Source organism: Topomyia yanbarensis, chromosome 1 (genome assembly GCF_030247195.1).
Source record: "Topomyia yanbarensis strain Yona2022 chromosome 1, ASM3024719v1, whole genome shotgun sequence".
NCBI lineage: Eukaryota > Metazoa > Arthropoda > Insecta > Diptera > Culicidae > Topomyia > Topomyia yanbarensis.
The window spans coordinates 15,376,551-15,399,859 of NC_080670.1; the positions used below are offsets into that span (position 1 = coordinate 15,376,551).

General features: G+C 38.9%; 1 protein-coding gene across 1 annotated transcript in view; it reads left to right on the top strand.

Moving 5' to 3' along the window:
- The first annotated feature begins 13,933 nt into the window (after window positions 1–13,933).
- The window catches only part of LOC131676963 (acyl-CoA Delta-9 desaturase), a 39,026-nt gene continuing 29,650 nt past the window's right edge, over window positions 13,934–23,309 (top strand). The window contains exon 1 of the mRNA XM_058956414.1: window positions 13,934–14,295. The gene's annotated coding sequence lies outside the window, so the exon portion shown is untranslated. The remainder of the gene's footprint in view (window positions 14,296–23,309) is intronic.

Sequence of the window (23,309 nt, forward strand, 5' to 3'; positions counted from 1 at the left end):
ACCTCCGCTAGTTGGACCATTATCCAACTATAAAGCACTTGAATGTCAAAGTCTCATGTCAAATTCACTTTGACAATCAGACTGACAATAATTAGAGATGTGAACAGATGCATTTTCGGTCCAACTAGTGAATCAAATTCATTAGTTGGACAGAGGCTGTGGCCCAACCAGCGAATCACGATTTTATCTTGCCCTTAGCACTGCTCATAAAGTCTTGTGCCTACGTTTGGGCCAATTTGCTTTTGGGTGGGAATCAGGAAGATTTCTGCCTCCGATTTCACTTCCTTAGGATGCTTCCGGAGTGTTCCAGCATTTCTCGATTGGCCGTGACTCCAGTGCGTTCGGGGGATTAAGATCCTTTGTCACGAAATTGACCTCCTTAGCATTGAGCCACTTCAGAACAGTAATAGCAAGAGGTTAAATACGATCAGAAAAGAGTAGGGCACCGTGAGACCTCAGAAGTGGAATGTAGACGCTTTTGGAGGTAAGTACACCTGCCCATAGACCGTTCCGGTTGCTACGGACGGAGTGCTTCGCTCCCTACACGAACTAATTGCCTGTCAAATCATGTTTTTTTGGCAAGCTGCTTTGATACTTCTTTAGGGACGTCGAATTTCTGACGAGCGGTGAAGAAAAGGAGCTCTGGAAGCTGCCAGAAATTTGCTTTCACACATGTGTCGTTCGGTACCGTCAACATCTAAGATATAAGATTTATAGTATAACCAAGCACAATTAATCTTATTATATCTCTTATTCAAGGGGTCTAACAATCACATCACTGTTTACAAATGACGTATGGGTTTGTGGAAGTAAGCTTAAAATATGATCTTTTTTTGAAACAAAAACAAACAAATTATTCCATATCGTAATCTTGAATCTTAGTAGGCATTTTTATTTTTTTTCCATTGTACTTTTCAAGTCCTGGTGCTAGTTGGGTTGCAGGAGTTCTCGTTTCTCGTCTCGATGTAGAAGCGTCAATCGAAGCATATGTCGATCTTCCTCTTCACGTGATTCTATGGAAGAAGTGTTTCGCAATGTAGCAATAGGTGATAATTGTTGAGAAATGAATATTCCTGATTTTCCGGAACGATCAAAGACAGAAATTGCAGAAGAAGAATCCACCACTTTCTTAGCTTTACATATTTTATATCCCTTTTGTAGACTGCGTCCGGCTCCTTTCAACAACATATTAGCGTTCATTAAGTTTTTTCTTAATATCACCCAATACCCAAGCTTTGGTAACATCCGGATACAGTTGAACAAAGACTTGAACAGAAGGAAGCTGGTGAGTTGATTTATCGTACTGATATTTTACTTTTTGTCTATTAGTCTGAACAGCTTTTGGCACATTCAGAAACGTAAACGGGATAAGGTTCTTTCTACACATGAAAACCTCACACCTCCTGCTTTCTGACAACAATCTTGATACCGGATCCAAGTTGGTTTGGAGTATTCCTCCAGTTCAGTAGCATAAGCCAGAAGTTTCCGCAGTAAAATTTGCCAAAAACAAGTCAAGATTGTTCTCTCGAAGTAAGGCGTGTGAGCTTTCCATATCTTTTACACTCAGTTTTCTCGACAGGTTTTATGCAATTTTCACTGCAGAATCGGCCTTTCGGTTAGCTTGTTGATGGTAGGGTGATGATGTTACATCACAGATAAACAGACGTAATAGCTTGAAGGAAATTCAAAAAAATCATCGCCCACGATATACTAGTGACATCTGTTAAACCCATTGCACAAAACGTGATTCTGGCAACCATGTCAAATAATTTTTTTTCGACCGAAGCTCTGGCAACAAGGCCCTCACCTTTCATCAATGAAGCATTATTATGTCGGTTTTGCTTGAAGCGAAACTGAGTCAGTTTCTAACCCTAATGTATGAACTGACAGCGTTTGGGGTTAGAACCTGACTTAGTTTCGGGGTCAAACGAAAACGCTATTAGTTATCAAATTCGAAAAGTGAAGTACAAAAATCGTCTGTCACTGCAGTTGGCAAATTTAAAGAATGCAGAGTAACGAATGCATTTTTACAGTCCATCACAATCATTTAAGGTTACGGACAATTAATTTTTTTTCTTGCGAGGAAATCAATTCTTGTCGTTTATTGCTCATATCGTTTTTTTGTCTTTATTTACTCTTCTTTATCGTCAAAACCATGCAATAATTTTTCCTGTGTTGGGTACTTCGAGAGGAATTCATTTCACGTTTCCGGCGCATTTTGTTTGTTTTGGTTTGCACTAAAGACACTGATTCCCCTTGGATAAAGACTCGCCATCTCAATCGTTTGTTTACCATTTATCTGTCAGTGTCATTTCAATCGAGAACGAGAACTGTCAATGGTTCTCGTTCGAGAAGGATTCGAAGTGATTATCTACGGATTATGGGCTTTTGGTAGGTCACGTGCTCGATTGGAATGATACTGACAGATAAACGGTAACCAAACAATAGAGACAAACCTATGGATACAGAAAAGCCCACTGAAAAGACGCTGAATCCCTCTGGATAAAGAGTCGCCAGCCGGGGGCTTTTATGTTACCATAAGTTTTGTTTCGGTTCGGTCATAATTATTTTTTTATCGGTGATCAAGATAAAAAGTGTCCCTAAATGTTCGAATCGGAAGATCCGAGGTGAAGCTCGACCTTTGCTCTCTTTCTCCGTGCACCTAAGAATCAGGATGCTTGTCCGGATGTTTATGTTTACTTCCAGGGTCCCGGAGGCCATATTTAATTTTACAAGTGTAAAACTAATACACTCAAAAGTGATTTTTTTTCTCTTCAGCTTGATTTTCGGGTGCGTGCGGAAACGAAGTGACTCATTTGTATATGTGTCAAAATCGCTTCCCTAGTGCCACGTTTGGTGAGATGGTGCGTTTTGCATAATTTATAATTCATTTCGTATTACGTCTGTTTGTCTGAGGTTACATGTGCAATATCCCATTCCTTAGCAAACTGTTGCATATGCTATGCAGGAAAGCAGTTGAAATCGATGACATTTTGACATTTAATCCTTTAATACCAATAACAAGATAATCACACGATGTTGCTGTTTCCGCATTTGTTTTAGGGAATTGAGCTAGAAGGCAATACGAGGTGATGCAAAAATGTCTTTCTTTGTTATTCCATTTTAAAATCTGTCAAACTTGCTTGTTAACCGCCGGTATTCTAAATGATGAAGCTACTTTACGCCACACCTTGAGTAATACGATCTGTAATAAATATATATTTTTTACTTGGATAGAAATCTGGCTAGAACATTTTTGTTACACTCGTATATGAATACAACACTGAAAATGATTGCTAAATTATTGATTTTATATATAATCTTCCTTCTAATCTCGTCCAAGGTAGAAGCAAGAAATTGCTTTGTTATAGCTACTAATAAAGCAAGCAATCAATTATTACTGCTTTGTTTCTTATCCGCTACACAAACAGTATAGTATTGTTCCCCCGACTGCGAAGTGAAATGAGAAGCCACAGAGGTGAAAAGTTTCTCTATTACGCGAATTATTATTGCGGCTGATTTCATAAAAAATCGTACTATATCAAACGTGCACTATATGGAAATATTACTAAAGGCCACTGAAAATTGTTCTTAACCTATTCATTTTATGCAAACAAGTTTTGTTACTGTTCTATGCATCATAAGATTTTTCTTATGAATTTCACTACACCTATTGTTGGAGTATCCGTGTTGGAATTCACCAAAATAATAGCTATTTAAGTACGGCAAAAGACCCCCATGGATATAACCCGAAATAGACAATTAAATTGATTGTGCTATGACTACTACACCTCCATATTCATATTCCTTCAGAAAGTAAATAAAAAAGGGCATTAACTTTACTACTGAATGATGAGATGACACCTTTTAAAAAAATCTCTAAAATGGATCGTTTACACCACATTCTGCCTATATACGCTCAAACCGACGCTATGACGCAGATCAAATATGACCTCCGACGGTGCCACACACGCCGGGAGCATGCGCCCACAAAAAAAAAGCGAGAGCGTTTCCAAGGAGTAAAGACAAATGGCATGAAATAAATCTAGGTGTTTGCATGTGAGGTGACAAAAACAAAGCTATTCCGGTAAGCCCCGCAAGTAAACAAGCAATGCTCGGAGTTTCTGTTTGGTTACGCTCGGCCATCGATTGATGGCCCCCGGGTAAAAAGAGGTTTCGTTGTTCTACTGCAATAAATTCTAGTACACATCTATGGTATAAGAAACCTTACTTTGACTGCTGCAGAGGTGAGGATAAACGTAGGTTTAATAGCTTCCGCCAGAAAGGTGTTGTATGATTTGCGCCAAGTGCAAGTGGTCGCTAAATAGTAATTTATACTTGGGTATATAGAACCTGTCGAAGGGAAATTCGCACGCGTCATTGGACAATATTTGCTTTTTCGACGACCAGCGAACAGAGTTGTGGTGGCATTGAATTTCTTGTTTGCAATGTTACTCTGAGTACCTGGTAATTCAGAACTATCTGCCTGTACTTGAAACAATGTCAAATCCATATTCACTTTTTAAAAGGGCTGATAGGTTTTGTAAACAAACTTTAGTTTTACCAATTTATCTTAATTTGATATAACCCTTGCAATTGCTTCTACGAATGACAATCTGTAGCGGAATAATGATATGCAATAAGTTTATTTACAAAAATATCTAGCCCGTTTTGGCCCAAGGTAAATTAATATTGAAATATGACTTATTATTGTCGAAGGGAAATTCGCACGCGTCATTGGACAATATTTGCTTTTTCGACGACCAGCGAACAGAGTTGTGGTGGCATTGAATTTCTTGTTTGCAATGTTACTCTGAGTACCTGGTAATTCAGAACTATCTGCCTGTACTTGAAACAATGTCAAATCCATATTCACTTTTTAAAAGGGCTGATAGGTTTTGTAAACAAACTTTAGTTTTACCAATTTATCTTAATTTGATATAACCCTTGCAATTGCTTCTACGAATGACAATCTGTAGCGGAATAATGATATGCAATAAGTTTATTTACAAAAATATCTAGCCCGTTTTGGCCCAAGGTAAATTAATATTGAAATATGACTTATTATTGGTTCGCGCACAACACGCCATTAAGACCCACACATAATACATCTCCGTTTTGAAATATGACTATCCATGACAGCGACGGATCCAGGAGAGGGCCCTGGAGTCCGGACCCCTCCGAAAATTTTCAACTTGATGAGAAATTTTGAATTAGTTTGAGTTTTATATTAGTTTCAAATTTAAAATCATTTCAAACCAAATTTGACCCCCAAAACTGATTTTCCCCATCCGAAATTTTTCTCTGGATCCGCTACTGATCCATGAAAACCTACTGGCAGCTTTAACAATTATCAAACTAGCCATGACGTTGAGTCTGTGATGAGGCATTCTGCTCAGGCTCAGGTGACCTTCGAAGTAATGAGATTGCTGATGATTCATAAGATCGTTGGAAATTCAGTATCAAAGTGAGACCTTGGTACTTGATTCCATAACGGAACTTAACCTTCCAATTCGACTTTTCCGAAACAATTCTTAACTTTCGGGACAAGTGTAAGACTATCTTATTGACATTCAGAATCCTTCTTATTTGGGGTTTGATTATATAGTGACTGTTAGTCACCATACATTGGTACCAATGGGGATTATGTATACAGTACAATCATCTAAATAAAATTTGTATTCTTTTTCGTCGGTCACGGCTGGCTCATTTTTAGACATGTTGCGTATTTTTTGCAGGTTTTTAATTATGAAACAAAGTATCGAACATATATCACTCATTCCTAGGCTAGTGGAACCCAGGTGAGACGTAATCATTATAAGTTAGTTATGTTCGAGTACTGAATTTAAGGATTCTTAGCAGCATAGTACTGTTAGTGTACAGTTCACTAAGATTGTAATAAAACTGTGTCGCCATGAATACAGAAACATACCGATTAAAAGATCGCAATACATAGTTAAATAAATCTCACAACTATATCATATCCTTTTATTTTTCATCATTAAAACTACTAATGAATCTCATTTAAAATAAAATCTGTTACGAAAATTGCAATTACCTGTTATTGCCCGTTGATCGAGATTGTATGCTACGAATAAAGTAATGATAATCAAAAATTGCTACCCTTATTATCATTTGATGATTCGAAATGAATTTGTCTGCTACCTGACTCATTCGAGAGTGTCGCATACTTACATGTAACTCAGTGCGTCTGGTTCGAGAACTTCACGTGTCTGAAACACACTGTCGTGATAAGTCGTAACAGTACTTGCTATTGCGTTGGGTTATTATGGTAATTTACTATGTTAAATTACTTGTAAATGGTCATCATTAATTTGTTTGTCAAGACATAATTAAGGCCTGGTTTGCATACGATGACTACGATTATAGTCAGACCATGTGGACACTTTATAAGTCATGAGTAAAGATGTCGGAAATCAGACTAGAAAAAGTAAATTACATAAGTTAGTTTCACTGCGCTTTCTGGGATTCAGAGAGAACATGGGTAGCTTGGAAGTTGGCCTGATTTCGGTAGTAGAACTTTCATGGTAATTTTCTCGACTATATTCGCTTTTAATAAGACACTATACTTGCTGGAACATTGGATGTAGTTATTTGAACGATTAGAGAAACATTTAAGCACGCTTTCAGGGAACCTTCTAGATCGATAAAAAATACGTTGTTCATTTGTTGTATAAATGCGTATATATTTAAGAAAATGTGTGCATAATATTGGCACAAAGTAGAGGAATCCTGAGTAAGACCAAAACCTTAAGCTTAACTTCTTTCTTACTCGTTTTTCGCCGTTGATCCTCGCGGAACTACATCAAGGTATTACTTCATGTGAAGGTGGGAGGTTTCGTTGTGCTTTCTTCGCACCTCTTTATTTTACTCACGAGTTTAGCTCTCGACTCTTGTCATGCATTTCATCTCCATCTATTACGTCACTATTTAGCGCTCGTCTTAGTGAGCCGTTTAGTTGCTGATCTGCCCATAATCGCAAGTCAGTCCCATGTAGATAGGGAATCCCATAGAACATGGGACTGACTTGCGATTATCGGCAGTGATCTCATGAGTCATTTAGATTCTGTTTCTCCCAGCCTTATTACGTTCTACTCGGATAGTCCCCGGCGGTGAAACTACCCTATTCCGACTGAGAGTGCCGTGGCGGAGGAATTTCTCTCGGTATCGAAGTTCGTTTTGTGAGCCAATTTGCTCCCAGCCTATTTGAATCTACCCCACTGTGGATTCCTTGGCAGTGCATTTATCCCAATACCGATACCGATACATTTTTGTGAGCCATTTAGCTCTCCGATTCGTCCCGATCTACTCAATCTAGTCCCTGGCGGCGGATCTAGCCTACTCAACGTGCCAGCCAGCTTCTTCTCATGGACTGGTTAGTTTAACTGGTCTGTCTATGAAAGTACCATTTCTATAACTTGAAATACGTGTGAATCGACAGCTCGTAGTTTTAAGATCACTCACACTTTGAAAGGGCGGAGTACAGGTTAGTGGGAAGTGCGTAATATTGTTTGTTGAGACCGATTTTGTTTGCTATCAATATAATATTTTCTGTTTGTTGCAAAAAAGCTTCAAATTTCAATGTCCAACCAGAAAAGAAATTCATCTTCGCGGACCCCCAGAAACCCTTCCACGGCCCCCTAGGGGTCTGCGGGTCTGTCCCCAGGTTGGGAATCACTGATCTATAACATGAATGATTCTATCTTTAGATAGTGCACGATCTACAGAAGTCAAAGAGCTGGTCCGAATCCGGGTGCTGGTCCGGATCCGATCCGAGAACTGGTCCGGATCGGGAACTCTGCCGGATCCGGAAACTGCCTATAATTTTTATTATCTAACCTACCCAGTGAAAAATCCGTAATTCCGGCTGGAATCTGTCAATATTGTGGCAGATTTCAGCCTGAATTTGGGCAGAAATCCGCCAGAATTTCGGTTGGCTTGACCCGATAATAACACTATCATAGAAATCGACCGAATTATCCTACATACGAACAGAGGTTGACACATACTGAAAAAGTGTTTGGTTGTGTCTTACAAATACATGAACAGCAACCGAAATTCGTCATTCCACTATAGGTAGAATATGAGTTTAATACCGCAATGCGCAATTGCGGGGCCTGTTTCCGTAAAACGGGGTATCTTTGATCACCGGGATAAGTTTGATCAAATTAAACTTTTTTCAGAAACGTACGAGAAGATGATTCCCTCTAACAAAATCATCGAAACAACAAACAAACCATTTTCTAAACATGTTCAGAATCTATCGGCAATGAATATTTCTTAATTTAATGTACCTTTTATGAACACAAATTGAAATTAAAAATGATGCAACTCTCATGCATCGTTTCAATCTGTTCAAACAATTCCTTGTATATTAATGGACTCAATCAACCTCAACTGAACTGATCGCTTTTTTAAAAACCGTAAATATTTCATTTTAAAAATCCGAGATTTTTGTTATTAACTATTTAATTTCAACTAGTTTCCTGAAAAAGATCAATAAAACTCAGCTGTATCCTTCTTGGCCATTTTTTTCTCCTTCGAAACGTCACAATATCGGGCCACGAAATTGCCTGCAGATATACAATTTACACAACATTTCGAGCGTTATCTCTCATTTCAATACACATATTTTGCTGATCAAATCGACATAGATTTTTCATTAGGGCTTAAATCGCAAATGTAAACAAACTGCGTTTTCGCTATTATGACATTATGCGACAAAAATACTACAAGATTGAGGTGAAAATTAGTTAAAATGGTTTTTAGGTCGATTTATAATTAAAGAAAACTAAACGGCGAAACATGCATTTTCTTCGAGATTTCGACTTAGGCCCTTCTTATCATATGGAATATAAAGGCTAAACTTACATTTTTTGACAGAACCGGGCGTACGGTTGTTATTCACAAAATTATTCAGTAAACGGCGGTTCTATTATATAAATGATAAGCAATATCTACTATGATCATGTCTACTCGATAGTTGTTGCACATAAACATTCGAATATTTCGATATGTTCATGTAATTCACGCGCCCATTTGCTGAGCCCTATTAAAAAGTATACTGTCAAGCTCGCCCATTTTCCCAGCCCTACCCAGCAAGACAAAGTCAGTTTAGCCCATTTACCGCGCCCTTCTGAAAATTATGTACACAGTTTAGCCCTTCCGCAAATGGTGGTTGCTGAAGGGCGAAATCACGACTGGGATGCAAATTGGGCGTAAGCATTTTTTTAGTTTCTACCCACTAAAAGCACATAGGAATTAAATTTTTTGTTATATTGCCATAAGGTTTAACCAAAGATGCTTCCGGAAAAAACATGGTCATAAAGTAATTTATACCTACAATAAAAACTACATTTAGAAAAGCATCGCCGAATATTGAAACTGATTTTTCTCCATTTGAGTACATTGCGACTTAGGCCCTAATGAAAGATCTGTGTCGAAATGTTTAACTATGCAAGCAATTACATCTGCTTGAATTGAAGATAGTTATTCGCGAAACTGTTGAAAAAATTATCAATGTTGCCCCATTTTACGGTACCGAAAAGACAATAGAATCTTACCCAAAAGTAATAGAAACATACCCGTCGGATTTTGGGTGTGCCCATCTCTAACAATTACCAACATTTAGGTCATTTTGAAGAATAACTGTATTTTAACGAAAAGTTGGAGTTAGCAGATAGGGTTGAACAAATGAGTTCCTGAGATTTGTGTCATTATCTTATACTCTTAAATCGAAGCCAGGAGGGCCGATATATGTTGACAATAGCCTCTATTGCTATAATAGGACTAGTATCCTAGATATTATGACGATTTGATCTAGAAACGGTCACATAAAGCCCACTCTGCTCCAGACCGACCGCTCCGGAGTCAAAAAAGCAAATGGTCCCATGCTTATGAGATGCTGTCTTTTGAAGCAATTCTGAAATTTTCTACATCTGTACTACCAGTATTCCCGGTTTTGACAAAATCAAAAAATGAATGAGTCTGAAAACGAAGCATCCAAAAGTGTCCAAAGGTTAAAAATGCTACCCTAGTAATATTTGAGGTTTTGTGGTACTCTTGAAGCCCTTCTTAAAATGTACTTGTACTTACCTTACCTTACCGTTCAGGTTAGAGCCTTGTTGTCTCTTGCTGTATACAGAAGCCGTCTGCACTCCACTCGATCCACTGCTGCTTGTCGCGAGCCTAGCAGTCTTCGAAGCAGTCACCTTCCATCCACTCCTCCGGAAGAATCTCCTCCTCCCAAATTTTGGCGATTAGCCAGTGCAGCGCTCTAGCCAGTGTTTCACCACCGTATTTTAATAGCTCGCTGGGTAGTTGATCTACACCGGCAGCTTTGTTGTTTTTCAGCCGACCGATCTCCTCCTTGACTTCTTGGAGATCAGGGGCCGGCAGCCTATCGTCTTCTGCGTGTGCTCCAAGATCCGTTGCCATACCGCCTTCGTCCTCTGCTGCTTCACCGTTGAGGTGCTCGTCATAGTACTGCTTCCACCTCTCAATCACCTCACACTCGTTCGTAAGAAGGTTGCCGTCTAAGTCCCTACAAATATATACTTGTAGTGTGCTATAAAACTAGAAATGCTACTTGGGTATAGCTGTGAGCATTTCAGTTGTGCGGGAAGCTGGATATCCTGTGGATCATTTATGGGGTAAAAAAACCAGAATTCCTTCCCCCCTTCTGTATCATTAATTTCATTCCTCCAAAATCTATGCTCAATGATGTTCTAAGATGTTAACGAATTCAGTCTCCAGCGGTTCAAGATTTGGGCTTGCGATCGGTGATTCGTGTATCATGAGTTACACATTATCTCGTTATTCACTATTACCATATTCCTAAAATGTATTTTAAGCACCTAATGGTGACCGGGCGCCCAGAGACTCCTAAAATCTTGAACCGCATGTGAACTGCAGTACAATTTCGAATCCTTATCTTTAATAACAATCTCCATCCTCCCATGAGGAGTGCGCAATAGTATATACGGCTTCTAGTAAAAGCAAGTGTCGGATTAACATTCCGTCGCTTTCCTACTGCGATGTATGTTCGGGCCTGGTCGGCGCGCCGTGGCGGATCTTCGAACACAAGTCGGACAAAACCTAAAATGTTGCCTAATTTGGCTGCAAATCACAAGTTAAGTTGATTTTGAGGTGCTGAGTTGATTTGTGATGTCAACATTCATACAATAATGGATTAATTTTTCAATACAATGTCATCAAACCTTTCTTATAACTATGATCCCATTTTTATGATAGATTTTACTTGATTGATCACCTATATCACCAGTATCATAAAAAATGAAGAAAACTACTTAAAATCGAATGTATAATGTGTTGGATGTAATGTATATTTTCAAATTATCTTTCACAAAACACCAACTCGTTTGCGCTCCGATGCGCAGCCATGATATTCCAAAAGTACAAGTAATTTCCCATAGAATGTACAATATTTGAGCGTTCCAAACCGTTTCGCCTGATTGTACAGAATATGTACATTGGTGAAAAAAATATTTTTGATCAGACTACCTCACGCTTTATTAAACAAAAAGTTATACAGTGAAGACCCGTTTTTATCAGCCCCTTGGTGAATTTTTGGTTGATAAAACGGGGACATTGATAAAATCGAAACATATAGACGGCGCCGGTGGTTGAGTGGTAAGCGTGACCGCCACTCATTCCAGTTTGCCTGGGTTCAATTCCAGCCGCGGTCGTTGAGATTTTTCTGAGGTGAAAAAATCTGTGGTCACGTCTTCCTTCGGAAGGGAAGTAAAGCCGTTGGTCCCCGGTCTATGATTTTGGTGGATCGATATCTAGTCCAGTCACCTCTCTGGCGTCGGTAAAGAAGAAGTAAATCCAACTTCTATACTCTTACTAACAAAAATATCCTCCTCCTGTGATACTTGAGGAGTGCGCAGTGGTATATAAGGCCTCTAGCAAAAGCAAGTATCGGACTAACCATTCCTTCCCTTTCCTTCCGCGATCTACGTTCGGGTCTGGCCGGCGTCGCTATTGATCAATAAACACTTTAGGATTACCAGGAGTTGCACATTGAAAGATGTTTCGCTATTCCCAAGTATAATTATCTACTGATTCCCTGTACAACTTCAGCAAGTCCAGATCGATAACGGAGTAGCAGCCAGGGGTGGTCGCACAAGCTCAAGCTCAAGCTCATTGATAAAATCGAGACATATATATTTTTTTTCTTTTTAAGGAACCAAATCTCTTAAAATAAATATTCTTCTTTAGTCACTAGATATAGCCAACCTGATTTGTCTGCTAGAGCCCATGAAACTACCAACTATCAATTTTCATATGAAGCTGATAAAATCGGGTCAAGAAGATGATAAAATCGTGGGCTGATAATATCGGGTGCTGATAAATTCGGGTCTTCACTGTAGTACCAAACAAATTTAGCGAATATATTATAATTGCAAACCAAGTTCATTCGTTTCCCTATACAACGATACTAGTCGTGTTAAAATCGGACTAAAATCAAATGAGCAACATGCATTTGAAATTAACATAGAAATAATGATTTCGGAAATAAAAATCATTAAAAAGTGTGGACTAAGCTAGGTTAAAACCGCTGTTAAACATCATGTTCTCATCCAAAGATCATAAAATTTTGAATGTGTATTAAAATATCAATAATTAAAACACTTTTTGAGGCTTGTGCGCCGCTTGTGGATTCATAATAAGGGATGTTTAAAGCTGGAATCTGAAATATAGAATCAGGGACCAGGATTCAGTTTACAAAAATATTCGATTTTTTTTTTGAATTCGTTTAGCTAGGTGATATACCGATTTTTTTTAGAATTTAAGATTCACTGCAACTGGGATGAAAACACAATTGGAACAAAACCCTAAATTCAGGAATTATGACATTGAAAATTCATTATAACACCGCTGGATGTGATTGCTGTCCAATACAGATCACAACTACATCGTCGCCAGCCAGGAATGTATGTTTCGCTAATTCAGTTCATTAGCACTTGCAATGTTCTAGTCGCTGAAAAATAAGTCATGGGATAAAAAATCAACACTAGGATAGATGTGCTGGTTTCCGACCAAAAACGCACCCTTTTTGGCGAGAGTTCTTTCCGAACCGCGATCAGGGTCGGAATGAGAAAAGGCGCCTTTTTAGATTAATGATTCTAATTGGCAAAATCACCATACCTTCCTCTCGTAGCAGAAGCTTACATAAGTTACGCTTCTCAGTCTAATGGAAAAAACAGGTTCGATGACCAAAAACTATAAATTTTCGAGAACACGAAGAAACCCGTTTCTTGCATCGATACACATAATACCTGCTGCAGATGTTGATTAGGAGAGGACATGCTTTTGTTGAGCGAACCAATAAATTCATCAATCAACAATCCACCATGCGTTGCTCCGTTGGATGGCGACGTGCCTCGGTGGTAGTAGGCGCTAGAATTATCAGCACGACACGGGGACGGTTGCTGAATACCCTCTAGAGTGCGTCCACCGAGCAGGGACGCCACGAGAGTGTGTTACGATGCCGCCGTTGACTGACTGAGAGAATCGCAGCAATCGTGCACGTTTCGCGCGCTCATGATTTGTTAAGCTTTGCGCGAGAATTTTGTTAAGCCTCGCGTCGCGATGAAAAGCGCGCCACACGGAAAAGCCTCTCTTTTCCTGCAGGTGTTGATGACGCGACGGCGCGACGCTTCGCTTCTTCGTCAGAAGCTAATGCCACAATGAACAGCAACGATACGATAGCGGCCAGCAGCAGCAGGTATGTATAGCAGTGGTACCCGCAGGTAGTTTAGTTAGCCGCGCACGAGACCGCTGCTGATTGCCGTAGTGGTGTGGGTATGCACACGGGGGACCGGACGGTTTGCGTTTATTTCGCGAGTAAAGCAAAACTTTTATAAAAGACCCCTACTCCAAGCGGACTACGTTTATTCCGGCTTGTGATTCCGTGGTGTCGGGTATAGGAATTGTTTTCCCGATTTCTCGGGAAGAATTAATTTTTCGATTCGTGTTAAAGTGTAGCTTGTTTGCCACCGGTGACAGTGTATGTGGCGAGAAAACTATTAGAACTATTGGTTACGAAACTATTCCAACAATAGTAAAAGTAACGAAGAGTGTCAGATAACAGTGAAATCCGATTCTGCACAAGTGACTTTTGTAATAAGTGTTTATACCTGGACAGGGATTACTCTAACGTTTACCAGTGGCAACAAATTCCGATTACTGGTTGCTGAACGATAAGTGTGCAAGTTTGCTTTTAGCAATCGAACTTTAAAGCAAGAGGTAAGTGGATATTTAGGGAACCTACCTTACGACGGTTTCGGTTGTTTATAAAATCTGCTTCGCTGACTAATTACTGCTTCCGTGTTCCATCTCGAATGTATGTATGCGGTCTGGAAAGGTGCACGGTTGCAACTTTCGGTGGTGAATTTTGTTTTGAATTTAACTTGATTTGTTTGATTTCGGGCACTTTTTCAAACATACGTTTGTTCGTTCCACTTTGTGAGCCGGTGTCGCTTTGGAAACGGTCAGCGAAAAGCCAGTGCAATGTTTCAAATTTTTGTGCTTCCGTTTGCTATTTCGTACCGTCTCAGTTCGGTTCGGTATCTACGTGACATTTTCTTTTCCATTTACATTCCCTCTATCGATGATCGTTTTCGATCGGCGGCAGCCTAAATTATTTTCTCCTTTGTCAAGATATTTGCCGTTAGCTAGGTTAGTGTTTTTAAATTTCGGAACATCGTGTTGTACAATGGCTCGCTTAATATGAAACAGTCTTAGTTTGTTTAAGTGCTCTTTGTTTTGTATTTTTTCTAATTTCTGCAATAAGCAGTACTTTGAGGATTTTCAATTGTAATGAACTTTTTATAGTATTATTACCGTAACATAAGCAAATATTTTAACATTTTTTTCCCAAATTTTCTATATATTGAAAATTGAGCGAGTGGTGACAGTGAATCCCCGGAGGCGTTTTGAAAAAAGTTGTTTTGCGATGCATATCATAACTCAAAATATTCTGAATAAATCCATTCTAAATTTTTTGCAGTACTTTTTCACGTAATCCTACTTGTTTTTCTTTTGAATTTTTAATTTTTCGTAGCACTTGGAAGCCAATAATCCGATTTTCGCCAAAAATCTGCTAATTGGCTATTGCAAACAAAATGAGTAAAAGCTCTCTTAGTATCTGCGGAATTAGGTGAAGAAGAACTGTACAAAATTTCAAAACGATTGGTCTAGTAGATTGCGAGCTGTGATGTACACCGCATTTTTTCGCGGTGCCTCATGAAGATTCACTGTTAACTCGCACAATTTTTAAGGTTTTATAATGAAAATTTGAAAACATTGCTCAAATGTTGCATTGTAATATGGAAATTGACTAAAGAAACTAACGATCTCTGTATCCTCAAAAATATTACAAACGGTTTTTCACAAAAATATCTTAGCTCCCTCACATTACTGATAAATTGTCGAAAAGTGACTTAAAAAATTCAGAAATTTGGCATTCAGTTCAGTATGGATGAAAACAGGCCAATTGTTTGCCGGAACGATTCTTCCGAGTGGATAAAGGATGATTTTTAAAACAAATGTCAGTTTCATGACGAAATGACGACGCATACTAAATAAAAAATAATCAGATGCATTGCAAATAAGTAATGATTGCGATTGTTTCTCGAGCAAAATCATTTCGGGATCGAACGTTTATATAAAAATTTTTAGGCGCATCAATCTAAAATTTTCGCGTTTGAAAAGCTCGAACGTACCATTCTCGATGAACCACCTAGCCTTCAGTAAACCCACTTTGGCGAACGAGAAGTGAGCCTTGACAACATTTGAGGGACACCGAGTCGGTGGACCAACGTCACTAGACAGCTGTATAATCGTTTTTTTATTTCGGCATTTATTTAATGGGTGGGTCACATAAATATTGGTTGTTTCCGATTTCTAAATATTCAGAGATTTTACGATTGCAGAAAATTAATCATGTATATTTAAGGGGTTACACCACCGTAGATAGGGTTGCCACCGCTGATTAGGCTTTCGCCCGGAGATTTTTAGTAACTTGGGATAAGGTTCGAAAAAATATGAGTATACGCAAAAACCAAACAGAAATTTGAATTAAATCGAATGCTCTTCATTATAGAACATTTTAAACGGTTTTTATTGCCCACTGAGTTTAAAAAAGACAAGTATTAACTCGTTCATTCTTTTAATTACACGCCATGATACCAATTTATCACTGATTGGAAAACTGACAAGTGTGACGCACATTCACCGTTGCGTGCTTTATTTTGACAAATCATAATCAAAGTTCTGTGCTGTTCAAATTAAGCTGTATTTTTTTCGACTTTATGAAGAGTTTTGTCGGTTTAGATAGATGTAGAATTTTACTTCCCGGCAAACCGCAAAGAATCAAAAAGCACTAGCTACTCTCGCTGGGCTGAATAAGCTTACCGAGCATTGCTCTCTACGACAGTTAAGCTTGGACAGCGCAAAATTCGCAAATGAAAAAAGCAGTTTTTTTCCACACCGTATGTCAGATCTTCAAAAAATCAATCAGCGTATGTAGAATGTTGTTACAGTACTGCTGATTGATTTTTATGAAGATCTGACATACGGTGTGGAAAAAACTGCTTTTTTCGTTTGCGAATTTTACCCTTTCTCTCTCCAACCTTAACAGTAGGAAGAGAGTGAAAGAGGCAGGAATGCGGCACAGTGCAGGAATCATAGTGCGATACTTTCCGAAATTCTATGCGGGACGCAATGAATCTGGTCACCATAATCGACCGGGGTGGCTTCAACAAAGGAGCAAAGCTCTCCTTCCGAGCCAGCAGATAGGGAACAGTTAGCCGTAATAACGGAAACGCTCTTTTGAAATAAATCTATTCAGTACCATAGAAGTTGTAATTATCCGTCATAAACCTGGACCTTCTGAAACTTTTACAGTACCTATGTTCAAAATTACATTCTCCAGTGACCTACCTAGGATTTAATTTTTTTTATTGTGTAAAACTTTTTTAATATGCAATTTTGTGTCAATTTTTTACACATTTTCAACGCTTTTCTATTGAAAAATGAGCCATTTCACGAAAAATATCAAAATATTGAAATGCGTACGTCATTTGAAAATTATAACTTGATACATCCCTTTTCGTATACATCCCAACTAGTATTATGACTTGATTGAGTTAAGAGAATTTTCCGAAATAAGCCTATTTTCTCGTGCTGTACAGTAATGTAACCCCTTAATAATAAAATGTTTAATTTTGACAGATACGTAATCGTAATCATTATAAGACTCGCGTTAAAGCTCACACAATGGTTTTAGGCCTTCAAAGGTGTTTTGCAGCTAAGCTATTTTATGACTAATATACTGTCGCAGAAAAATGAAAACAAATCAATACGCGTAAACAAAATATTTGAATTCTCAATATTGTTCTGATTTGTACCATGGCCTACTTTGCATAACATAACAAGAGGTAAGCTCCGTCCAAAACATGTAGATAAACAAATGGGTAAAACAAACTTGATTGATGTAAATATCCGCATTGTATTTGATCCATTTCCGCGGAGCAGGGTCGATAAATTTACTTTAGGTCAAAATTATTTGTCAGCCGAAAAACATTTGTGCACTCCAATTTTCAGCTAAAATGTTTGTTTCCTTTTTCAATATCGTCTTCTTCGCAAATTGTTTAAGGTTACTTACATTTCTTGTTGACCTTAAGCATCACGATCGGTATTGAACTTTGAGGTTCCCCACTTTTTACTACATCACGATCAAGTTCACTATTTGTTTAGAGAAAGCTTAAGTTATGATTTTTTTTTGCTTTTTCCGCTTTTAAAACCTTCCTTAACCCTCCGGCATTCGCGTCGTTGTATTTTGTGCAACACCTTTCGAAATTCTTGCGAAATCTTTTTCCAGCACCAGCGGCTGCTCATTCGGGGAGTCGTTCGCGCGAGTGCCGGAGGGTTAAGGTTCAACTGAGAAAGGCTTAATTAGCAGCCATCTTGTAATACGCAAAAAGCAGTTTATTCTCACACCGTTAGAAAAATCTTCATGAAAATGAATCAAAGTATTCGAGGCAGTAGTACATTACTGATTGATTTTCATGAAGATTTTTGCAACGGTGTGAGAAAAAACTGCTTTTTCCGTTTTCCAAGATAGCTGCTTTTCCAAGTTTTCTCAGTTGAACTTTATGGTTCAACAGAGAAATCGTTGGAAATCGGTCATTTTTGTTATTTATTTATTAGGGCTTTAACTTCGAGGCCCATTTGCTTTTTTGAAAATAATATACATTTCAAGAATACAATTCAGAGTAAAATTCAAAATGGGCACACTACTTCTTGTTTTTTGTGTGTTAATTTTCTTTCTTGGTGGTGAGAAGTGTTCAGGTTCACTCTCTGTCGCTTGCTGATCATTCCGTCTGTCTTCTCCTTCGCTAGTGTTTGCGCCATGTCGTTGTCATTAGAGCAGCTCTGATTTTCGCTGTTAGATGTTTGGTGATTTTTGTGTTTTTAAGTAAGTTACTCTGGTATAGCCGTCTTATTTCTTGTTTATTTCTTTCTTAGGTATGTTAACGGTTGGATTGGAGATATCGTGGAATATTGTTTGTCTGGCATTTATTTTTTGGTCGGCTGTTTGCCGTGTTCGTGTATCAGCAGATGTCGAAGGCTGGTTTGTGATGTTGGTTGCAGTAGATGAGTTTACTTTTGTTGTTTTGGTGCATGGCATACCGTACTGTACCATCTGGTTACAGAACTGGCACGTGAGCGTCTTCACAGGGTGGGACCAAAATTAGGTTCCAGGTCCGAGCAACTTTTTGAGTACCCTTTGGATTCTAGAACAACTATGCAAGTTCGTAGTTCGATCGTCGAAACTAGATTTTTGCGTCCACTATGTAAAGTTTACATGGAATCTGAGGCTTGTGGAAAAAGTTGTTAAGCAGATACCGATACTCAAACGATTGATAAAATATTCATATTTACTAGCACCACTGCTGTTGACTATCCATTTATATGAAATTTTCTTTTGACCTTCTCTTATTGTGTCTAAATCAATTGTTCGGTCACTTCACAAGAATTTTAAGGGATAAGAATAAGGGATTGAGGCTTATTTTGAATATAATAATAGGAAATTAAAAATTTAGTATACAATACGACCGTCCGCAGCAGTGGTGCTACGGAAATTGAAGTTTTCATCAATTTTCAGAGCATCAGTTCTTACAAAAAAACTCATCGATTCATTTGTAAGAGACAATGGACGACTCCTGGAATAATTATTTTTGTAAAAGCCGATTTTCCCATGCAATTTCCCATGTAAACAATAAACCGGGGGCTCAAAAATGTAGCTTCACATATCGAGCTTAGAATGTTCAGTTATTCTAGGGCCCAAATGGCTTCTCCAAGTGTTGTTTGTGACGGATTCCAATTCGCCATAAATCATTTGACATAATCCGTGCTATTACGCGGTGCCACATCATGCAGGCGAATTTCCGTCACATCTGGGTCCATATATACGGGGATCTTGTTTTTGACGTTTTCATATTCGACGTTGTGTTGCATGTTGTTCTTCGCTACGAAGCTTTCTGCCTCGGCTAAGAAGTTGAATGTTACTAGAACTACTAATCTCGTATGATGCAGCTGTATGTGTGAAACTTCTTTCCATTTTCACCTTGATCAACTGTACCACTTCGCGCACTGTAGGTCTAAGACGGGTCTGCGAAAAATCAATCGCTATTGTGTTCTCCCATAATGGGCGAAATTTATTTTGTGGTTCACTCATATCCCTCACAGTATTCTGTATGCTGTTCGCAAGTGCTCAGGAAGCTGAATGGGAAATATGTCATCTTAAAAAAACGAAATAAGTAGTTTTTTGGAACACCGTTGGCAAAATCTTCATGCAAATCAAATGCATTTTTAGATAACTTACCTTTAACATAGCTATTGTAAATTGTATCAAACGCGAAGATACGCTTTTCCGCCGTAAATAATTAGGTGCTTATTTTATTTTTTTCTTTGTTCGACATGAAAAGAAACACTTTGGTAGCTTAATTGCATTGATAACAGCAGACTTCCGCTAATTAAGAAAAGACTGCGATCCAATTAGCGAATCGAACACGCTAAATGGGGTTATCAACAAGCGTCAAAGAGATGAGCGGGGGCGCTTGATCCATCGACGTAAATGTCATTGAAAAATTTAATTTTATTTTTACATCAAATTTTCACGGTGAACAGCTTTATAATTGGATCGCAATTTAATATGCGAATCCCAAACGATGCGATGCCGCCATTTTAAATGATGTATATCTAACCAGTTGAATCTATAGATATTGTGTTTATGTACCTAAACGCTAATTTCCATACAAATCAAAGTAAAAAATGCGATATAATCGTTACAATCCCTTCTCTTGCCAGTATTTGATTAGTAACCCTGTTTATGAAAACAGACAAAGAAAACATTGCTTTTCAATCCAAAACATAAAGTTGCTTGCCAAACAAAATATTTTTTAGAAAATATCCTTGAAACTTTTGCTCAGTTCACGCTGTCACAACAGTGGTATCACCCCCTAAGAAAATAATGCTTCAACATCCGCCAATGAGGGTCTTTCATTGTGCATCGTTTTACGACGTCGATCGAATAGTTTAACTGGCATCTAATAAAGGACCCGTGTTTGACAATTTCAAGAAACTTTTTGGGACTTCTTAGTGCGTGCCCAGTAAAACCCTTCGTACTTTGAAATAGAAATCGGCTTTGTCAGAACTCTGGCTCGAATGCAACAACCCTTTGACAGAATTGCAAATCTAATTCCAGGCGGTTTCACCTCTTCAGAGAATTTTTCATGACCAACGAAAAAGGTCGAACTGCTGCGTTTTCAAAAATGGCGGTTTCGCAGATCGCAATTATATTTTCAAATCAGGCTGTCATTTAGAACGCCTTCAATTGGAACATGGCTCGATCGATTAACCCTCGTAATCAACAGGTCTTACTGCTCATTAATACTGAAAAGCGCGATGCATAAAATTTCCCCTGTTTGTCTGAACACTTACGCTAAGAGGAGAAACTTAATAAATCAACAAGCATTACAGGATGAATGGAAGCACAGAAAATGCAAGTGTAATTGGCACTTGCTTCCTGCATAGGGTCACAATCGAGCAACCACGGCTCCGACCGTGACAACATAACAAAAGGGCTGTCATAAAACACTTCTACGTGTCCGCTGTCAGTTGGTTGAATCATCCCGTGCCCTCCTGTACGCATAGATTTTTCCTTCGTGTAGGCGACAATGAGATGCATTCATTCACTTCTAAGCTTCGATGAAAGTAAACAGGCTGTTGTAAAGTTCGATCTTGGTTCTCGCCTTGGACGAAGTAGGTGCTAAAAAGCGTCGCATCGCGCCCGGAGGTCACCCGATCATAAAAGTGTGCTTTGATTCTGAGGTGTATAATTTCACTGGTTTCGACCTCACCAGTTAGTGGTCAGCAGGGCACGGTGGTCCAGATTGATACATTAGCGTAGTAGGTTCAAATTTCGAAAAGAATTTAAAAATTTCATCAAATACATTATGTATTTCCTACTACTACTTTTCATATAAATCTACAAATATAAAAAAATAAATTATTTATTTGAAATATAATGAAAAATTGAAATTTTAAAACAAAAAAATGGTTCTTTAAAAACGCAGTCATTTTTTTGATAAATAAGGAAGATAATCCATCTTATTATCGCATCCATCCAAAAGTTTGCACCGACATGGCAGCTAAATGTCATCATAAAAGACGCCAACCTCTTTCACGAGTTTTGTCCCCCAACGCCTTCATTTCGGACCACTGTGCAGCCCAATGGTATGGAAAAAAGGCTTTCTGCTCTCTCCAAGGACTCATCGATGATATCGCTGAAAACCTGTTTGCTGGTGTGGTAGATGCTGCAGATTGCCGGGTTGTCCCTCGTGACGAACAAGTAGGCCTTGCACTCTGGATCGAATATGTATACCACCGAGGGACACGACAACGTTTTGACGTTGCCCTTAGCTGATTCGGACAGCGTTTTCAACGGTCAGAGTGCATCGTGTGTGCAGTGGCAGTGCAATTTCGAAATTTCACTCTTTATCCGCTTCTTTTGCGTCTTTCTTTGACATCTGGTACTGGTTAAGCATCTCAAAGTAGTATTTATCCGCCCCGACTGTGGGAACCCGTACAGCATGAGCTGAGGAAGGAGGCTCGAAAACAGGATCTCGAGCGGGCAGCACGAGAAGATTTATAATTTCTTGATGACCTACACCAAGCGTGGAAGGTTACCGAAGTTGGCTTAGGAAGTTTCATTGCTCACGTCCGCCGACAATTTTTCAAGAACTTAACATAGTAACCGTTGCAAATCAGTATTCCTGCCGTCACGAGGCGAAACTCATGAATGAATTTGTTCGACGTCATCAGGTCACGTCCGAAGCATTAGTTATTTCCGAAAATCAAATCCAATTGGTTATTCTGCTCTCGAGGGTAATTGAGATGGTCTGAGGAAATTTCAATCACGACGCTCACGATCCGTTTTCGAACTGGAACGCGTCACAATGCTGGGTCGACAATTCGATAAATGGGTCTACTTCAAAATAGCAGTTCGGGGTCAACATAGTACAGCACTCTAACTCCCACATATATTATTATATTATTCTAATTTGAAAAAGCGGCGAATAACCCTCTACGTTATGAACAAAAAAATGCATTCCGTTTTCTTCCTACGCGCTGACGATACTCCCAACATACCAATCGTTCCTGAAATCAACTTGTTCCAGATGAGACACCGGTCACGGCTCCACCGAGCTCCACGCATTAGTCGAAAATGTAATCCAAATAACTTGTAAATATCTTTCATCGTTTTCCCGCTGGCTGTACGCACAGGGCCGGTATGGCGTACGTGACTGCAGTACAGCATGTGTCGTCACGGGATAATAGGGCTCTATATATAAACCGTTGCCTTACATTATCAACCGGAACCAGATATTTTTTTGTGCTCGATTCAACCTAACTAATAGCCACCAAATTGTCACCCAAAATTTGCCAATGGAAATAGCTTCGTTAAGCCGAAACTGGTCATCAACGCGGAACCTTCTCCAATTCAAGAGGACCGAATTGCTAATGGAATCAAACACGAGAAACCTCTCGAATCGCCGAGAGGCCACGGTAGAAAACTCAGTCGGATTTGGTTTCAAGCTGAACGACATTAAAAGCGAATATTGCCCCGGCTACGGGGCGGAAGCTGGTGATCAGCGGGTGAAAATTTCGATTTTTTTATAGCGCCATAAAAC